This window comes from Callorhinus ursinus, unplaced genomic scaffold (assembly GCF_003265705.2).
Source record: "Callorhinus ursinus isolate GAN/ISIS: 27379988/994484 unplaced genomic scaffold, GSC_fseal_2.0 scaffold2, whole genome shotgun sequence".
NCBI lineage: Eukaryota > Metazoa > Chordata > Mammalia > Carnivora > Otariidae > Callorhinus > Callorhinus ursinus.
In genome coordinates, this window is record NW_027397064.1 from 27501470 (window position 1) to 27509068 (window position 7599).

General features: G+C 40.3%; 1 long non-coding RNA gene across 1 annotated transcript; it reads right to left on the reverse strand.

The window, feature by feature from the left end:
• Positions 1-3708: 3708 nt before the first annotated feature.
• LOC141374657 (uncharacterized) lies at positions 3709-6779 on the reverse strand. Its single transcript, XR_012381708.1, has 3 exons — positions 6674-6779; positions 5136-5431; positions 3709-4329 (listed from the first exon to the last, which is right to left on the reverse strand). It is a non-coding gene; the product is annotated as an uncharacterized lncRNA (long non-coding RNA).
• Positions 6780-7599: the final 820 nt, after the last annotated feature.

Consider the following 7599-nt stretch of genomic DNA (forward strand, 5'->3'; position numbering starts at 1 on the left):
AGTGTACATGGATTAGAGACAATTCTAGATTGAGGCAGTGTCTGTTGCTGTGGGTTTGATCCAAAGGAATCAGCACTGTGGCAGAGTATGTGTTTATGCACATTCTTGTCTTGTGTCTTCATAACATGCACTGGCTTGAAAACAAATGTGAGTCACTGACCCTGCCATAAACCAGAGATTGAAAGAAATAGAGAAAAAGAAGAAAGAAAGACAGAAAGACAGAAAGACAGACAGAAAGACAGACAGAAAGAAAGAAAGAAAGAAAGAAAGAAAGAAAGAAAGAAAGAAAGAAAGGGAAGGGAGGGAGGGAATGAGACAGTGTGGGAATGGAAGGAGAGAGGGACAAAGGAGAGAGAGAGAATTCAATTTCTTTTTTGAGCATCTTTAAGCATCCTTAAGACAAGCTCTGATGTTCCTCTATTTGTCCTGAACCCCACCTTCCAAGGGTGATTGCAGTTTGTATTAACCACCATTCAGGGAAAACTTTCATCCCTCTTAAATGTTGGGCAAAATCAAGAATGTGGCAGTCATAAAACTCCCATTCTGCTCTAGCAGAATCAGTATTGCCACCTCAGGAATCGGGGACGTAAGTCCTCTGCAAAGTTGTCAAGGAGGTTCTATTTTTGGCCACCAGTCTGTTTCAGCAGTGATGAGAAAAAGCAGGCCAGAAAAACACGAAAAATAGTTGAGGGCATCTGTAATACCCATGAAAGGGACACAGAAAGAACTTGCATGTGTCAGATGGAGGAGAAAATTTGAAACAAAAGGAAAATCTGGAGGCAGATTATTTAACATTCATTTATGCATTCATTCAACAAATATTTGCTGAGTGCCTACTTGGTGCAAAGCACTGCACAGGGCGATCTTATGGAGGATATAAATATTAAACAGGCTCAGCTCCTGCCTTTATCTTACAATCCAAGTAGGAGAGATAAGGCATGCACATATTTATTATTTAGTGGTGTCGTGTAAACGTTTGAGGTGGGAATCTGTGGGCTAAAGGGCTATATTAGTCATTCTACCCAGAGTGGAGATGCTAATCAACCTGGCCCACAGCATCGTCAGCCAGCCCATAGCATCGGCCTTCTGGCCTTTCCGTAACCGACAGCACGTGGGTCCTGTGCTGCCAATCCAGACTCTAAGGAAATGCAGCTGAGTCCTCTCTCTTTCCGAGGTAGCAATGGCTACATGAATTACACAGAAAATCCTGTTTTCAGTGGCAGACGATTTCAACAGTCTAACATGAGTGGATTCAGAATTCAAGGAGGCAGTGGTCTATGATGGCTTAGCACAGAGACTTTGGAAGCACAGTCAGAGAATTCTTCTCACCCCTGCCTGTTGGTTCCTCGACAATGAAGCTCTATGAATCTCTGTCTCCTCCTTTGTAAAATGGTAGTTGAAAGGATACTCTGAAGTAATGTGCTCTGGAATAGAGTACTCAAAAAACAGACATTGGTAATAAATAGAACGCTAAAAAAAAAAAAAAAAAAAAAACACAGACATTAAAGTTGTCTGGGTCACTTTGTGTTCAAAGAGTCCTGTACTACTTACTACAGTAGGTGCTAATCCTGTAGCCTATTCTTGATTCTTCCTTTTGTCTCGTGTGATACGAGGTTAAACATTTCATTGTTCTTATTCTTTGAAATTGCTGTAGTGCAATATACATAACATGGAATTTACCATTGTAGCCCTTTGTACGTGCACAGGTCAGCAGCGTCAAGTACGCTCGTGTTGTTAGACAACCATCGCCACCATCCATCTCCAGAACCTTTTCATCTTCCTAAACTGAAACTCCACACCCATCAAACATTAACTCCCATTTTCCCCTTCCTCTCAGCCCCTGGCAACCACTCCTCTATTTTCTGTCTCTGTGAATGTGACTACTCTAGGTACCTCATGTAAACGGGAGTATACAATTTTAGTACCGTGACTGGCTTACTTCACTTAGCATACCGTCTTCAAGGTTCATCCATGTGGTAGCATTATGGGAATTGGCTAAAGGGCTGAATAATATTCCATTAAGTGTATATATCACATTTTGTTTATCCATTCATCCATTGATGGACATTTGGGTCATTTCCACCTTCTGGCTTTTGTGAATAATGCTGCTCTGATCATCAGGGTATAAATGCCTGTTTAACCCTTTCTCATTTTTTTAAAACAATGTCTTAAAAATATTAACGCTGTATTTTTTAAAACACCCTCTTATCCCTCTAAGTGACAATGTAAAGATTGATGAAGTAGTTTCTCTTTAAACTATTCTGTGATCATAGTGGGTATATCAGGAAAGTCATTTTATTTGAGTCCTATAGAGAGTGTCCTTCGATAAGTCTCTATAAGCATAAAGCAAGCACTCTTATAGCCACCGTAAGTTTTGTCAATACAGATTGGCTACCTTTAAAAATAAATTACTAAATGGAAAAAAATGGAAAATACGTTCTTGTTGAACTTTAAAAAAGTATTAAATTTTTCCTATAAATAAATAAGTTGTAAACAAATAGAGACTGGCGAACAATGGCCCATATGCCAAAATCCAGGCCACTGCTTAGTTTTTATTGTCTACAAACTAAGGATGGGTTTCACACTTTTTTAATGGTTGAAAAAATCCTAAAAAGAATACCTGTGACATATTAAAATTAAACAAAATTCAAATTCCAGTGTCCATAAATAAAGTTTTATTGGGACACAGCCACACTCACTTAACCATATATTATCTATAGCTCCTCTCGAGCTACAATGGCAGAGTTTAGTGGCTGTGGTAGAGATTATGTAACTCTCACATTCTAAACATTTGTGCTCTATCCCTTTATAGAAAAAAATTTGTCAACCTCTAATATAAATCATTGATCTAATCAATCCCTCTTTTACAGTTAAAGAAACCCAGTCCCAGGTAAGTGTTATGTCAGACCAGAGATTTTAAAGCTTAGAATAGCTAAAAGGAATCCACCGCCCCAACCCCCACCCCAAGTCCCAAACCATGTCTCAATGTATTCCTAGGTTACAGCACAGTGGCTTACCTTCAGCTGTAGGTCATAGATGAAAACATCATGGTTTCACATTAATAATGCAAGAAGGTCTGCTTCTGTTCTTTATTTCCTCTGCAGAATGATTGGTTGTTAACTTCTTTGGGAGGGTCATATCCATTCATATCTTTATATGCTGACCTTTGTCTTTAATTTCTCAAGCACTATTTCATATAATGTTGAAACTTCCCAGTTGCTTTTGTGATGAAGCCTAAATGACTTAATAGGTCATAAGGCTCTTCTTGACCTGACCTCAACTGACCTTCCCAGTCTTATTTCCCCATCTTTGTCTTTCCCCCTTCTCTCCTTGTCCTCTATGCTTGCAGGACTTCTACAAACTCCTGGTGCCCTCTGCAGACCTATCTCACCTCTGAGTCTTTGTTCATGCTATCCCTTACCAGGGAAACGTTAGTCACTCACCCAGCAAGGCCCTCGCCATCCTCCAAGATCCAGCCCAAATGCCTCTCCCTGTGAGGGACCTCCCCAATTCCTACCACAGACAGAAGCAAAAACTCTCTTTCCCTGTAGATTGCGGCCAAAATCATTTCAGGGATGCTGTATCAAACATCTGAATTTATTATGAGAAAAGACAAGAAGTTATTTCTATAGATTAGCAGACAATACGACATCAAAGGTGAAGGTACACAGACATTTCCCAAGCTTTTAATTCACAAAGACATGAATCAATGACATTTGCTCATCAAAATTCACAGAAGCTTGTACTGTCATGTGTTCTCATAGCAGTTTTCGCCACAATGTGTAGATATCGTAACTATGGTTTCTGAGTCAGAGTGCTTTACACTAATATGTACAAGGCGTTATGTTTTGAGAATGAAATGTTTTCTTGTGTTTATTCTGAAAGAGCACTCCGAAAACTAGAATAATGAACTCAGAGCCTCACTTTGATTGTTTCCCAACGAAAAATAAAATCTGGACTGAACTGAGTTTTACATTTGAGTTTCCTTCACTCAAGTTGGACTGAAAAGACCCCAGTGTCGACACGTTGCAATTCAGTTCATAAAACCTTCCTGAAGACGAGATGGCATACAAGGGAGTTTATTGTTTGGTGTGAGTTACAAATTTAGATCTTGATGTTTTATAATAAATTAGGTTACAATAGAGACTTGAAGGAAAGCATAAAGAGCATGTCGAATAAGCCACTTGGATCATTTCTGCCATCATTTCATTACCGCCCCGTTGATTTTCCTTTTCTTCCTTAGTGCACATGGACCAGAGGGACAATAGAATTTCCACTCGGGTAAACTTTGGAGCAGCCATCCATATTTCAGCACTCCTGAAATTTTCTCTAAAGATAAGCGTATAAGTATCAGAAAACCAGGATCCAAGCCTTTATTCCTATCATTTACATATTTTGATCAAGTCAATCTCTCCTTGCACTATTTCCTTAACAGTAAAATTGTAATAGCAATTCCTACCTTCTGGTTTGTTTTTTGAGAATTCTATTACGTGATTTATTTCAAAATTGGGCACACCCATGAGGAGTATGACACGTATTCAGGGGGTAATTCATCCCAAACTCATCCTGCCAAATTCTCACCAGATGCTGATGAAGAACATATAGTGTTCTATCTAGTGAAAAGAAAGGGACCATCTCTACTCTTGGGGAGCAAATACCCAGCTCTCGGGGAGGCAGCGAAGAAATAAATATGTGAGTAGAGGTTGTGCTGGGTGCTACAAAGGAATGGACAAGCTTCCCTGAGGGGGAGAAAACACCTCTTGGGGCGTGACATGCAAGGTTTAGTTCTCACAGGCTGAGGAGGCATAAGCCATGGAAAGGGGATGGACTCCATGTGAATGATTAAAAAATAATCAAAGCCAGACCTCAGTAAAGCCAAAAAGACACTGCTCCCTGTAACAGGAGAGACATTTAATCTCCTCATCTATGCCACAGATAGAGGAAGGGTTTGTACAACACATTTGTCCTTTCTAGGTGGGAGCCAGTGGGCAGTTGTTAGAAATCCTGAAACTTCATGGGGCATGCCACCCCGCACAGCATTATTTAGGCATCATGTGTGAAGAAAGTTCTTATGTATTTTGTGCACTATAAACAGAGTACTGAATCTGGCTTCCTGAGGCGACCCCAAATCATACCTCTGTTTGAGACAGCAGCATGAGACTTTGTAGATTCCTTCATTCACTCAGTAAGCATTTATGTGGACCATGCAGTCTGTATGCCTGGTATTGTGGTAGGCACTGGAGAAAGTTAAAGGCATAGTGCCTGCCTTCTGGGAGCTCAGAGCCAAGCCCAGAAGAGACAAGTGAACAAAAGAGCCCAGGGGAACACATCATAATGTGAAGAAGAAAGTGAGCTCTGGTGGGATAGAGTTGTAGGGGGAACTCACTCACGCTTCAGGGGACGCCGTTGGAGGAGGCTTCCCAGAGTAGCCCTGTGTAATAATGGAACAAGGCATGAGACAGCACACCCATTCGGGATGTTGCAGATGGTTACTTACAGTTGGGGCAGAAACTGTACATTTTAGGAGACAAAGGAGAAGAAGAACAGACCAGTGGAGATGGGCCTCGTGTACCCTTCTGAAGAATTGGGGTTATGCCCTAAAGATTATAGATTGCTAATAAATAGTTCTAAACAGAGAAGTTATGCATCTCTTTTGCATCCATGAGGAAATGTTATTATATTTTAGATTTAACTTTCAGAATGGTTATATACATAAAAATACATAAATCATCAGTATGCAGCTCGATAAATTAGAAATTATATTTCAGGAAGGGATTTTATCATTCTATAGTAATTTACAGTCATCTTAGCTGCTATCCTATATTTTGATACTACAGGTGTTTAAAGTTTCAACTTGAAATGAAGACATTATTTATTCTGGCCTAAATTATGATAGAGCACTGTTAAATCACTCTAAGTTGTACATCTGAGGGATATAAAGGAATTCAACAAATACTCACCAAGTTTCAGCATACCTGCCTCCCTTCTGTTACTCAAACACCATAGCACTTTTCCTCAGCTCAGAGTATTTGCACCTGCTGTTCCCTGCACCTGAACTCCCTTCAGCTCCCATTGGATTGGACTCCTCCTTTTCATTCTTTAAATCCCAACTTCAATGTCACCTCCCTGAAGAGATCTTCCCTGACCTACTGAGTCAGAAACTCTGGGGTTGGGCACAGCAAACACTGAACTTTGAGAACCACTGGCTAAGAAGCATATGGAAAGAATTATAGTATACGCCAGGGAGATTCTGAGTTCTAAAGGACTTGTGCATCATAAGAAATGTATTCCAATAAATAAATGTCTTATGCATATACTTATGCAATGTTTGTGTAATAAGTACTGTAAAGAAAATAGGGTAAGCAAGGACCAATCATGATAGGGGGCCATGAACCCCAAGGTTCACAAAAATCCATTCATTTAGTCATTAAACAGGGTAGTGGCAGTGGCCAAGTGCAGGTGATAGGATGGTCACAGAAGATATCCTGTGTTCCTGAGTTGGCCTTGAGTTGACATGTGGATCAGGAGGCTTCTGAAGATCTGTGGGAAGGCCTTGAAGGAGGAAGGGCCTCGGTGTGTTTGAGAAACAGAAAGGGTACCAGCATGTCTACAGCACAGAGCAGGGGTGGGGAGAGAGAGATGGGTATGCAGAACAAAGTACAAGCAACTGTACCTGGCCATGGTGAGGTCGGAATTTGACTCTTCATGCAAGGAAAACAGTCCCAGCGTATTTTAAGCAATCAGACGACACTCTGGATCACTCCGACCACTCAGGACGCTGTGTAAAGAATGTACCACAAGGGTAGAGGTGGAACTGATGATATTATTGATACACTTATGGGGCTTGCAGCGTATTCGGAACTGCTTTAAACACTTGACAAGCATTAACTCGCCAATACTATAACAGCCAGTGAGGTAGATTCTATCACTTGCCCCACTCTATGAACAAGGCAACAGGCACAGAGAGGTCAATAGCTCTTCTGAGACTGGACAGCTGGTAAGTGGGAGAGGCAGGGCTCCACACCCAGGCAGCATGAATTCAGAGTCTGCACTCATAACCACCGTGCTAAAATAGGCATACTGTTTCTGCCTTCCCTCCTGACAAAGGATGGCTTTGAGCTTAAAATAGAACACTCTAGTAAAGTGCTTTGAATATTAAGAAGGGTACTATGTGAATTTAACAATGCTGTTATATTGTATAAATATAACTCATTAAACAAAGTATAATGAATTGGCTCCTAATCTTCTGTATATTGTGGTTAAAAACAGCACTAATATTTGCAGCAAGAAAAACAATTAGCACATTCATTAAGTAGAGTCCTGCTTACACTTCACTCATTAACTGTAATCATCTATGAAATGCTTGAACTAAACTAACCTGTCAGCCCCAGAGTCATTAGAGCCTGTCTGCAAAAGACGATGCTTTAATTTTTAGGGTATGTTTTAATTTTACAGACTAACAAAGAACCCAGCTCAGTCACTGTTTTCCCTCAATAGTACTTGTGATCAAGACATTGAATATTATTTAAGCTAAGAAATTATTATCCTTCACAATGGCACCATAAATTGGATCCTAATTAATAGTTGTATTTATTTCCC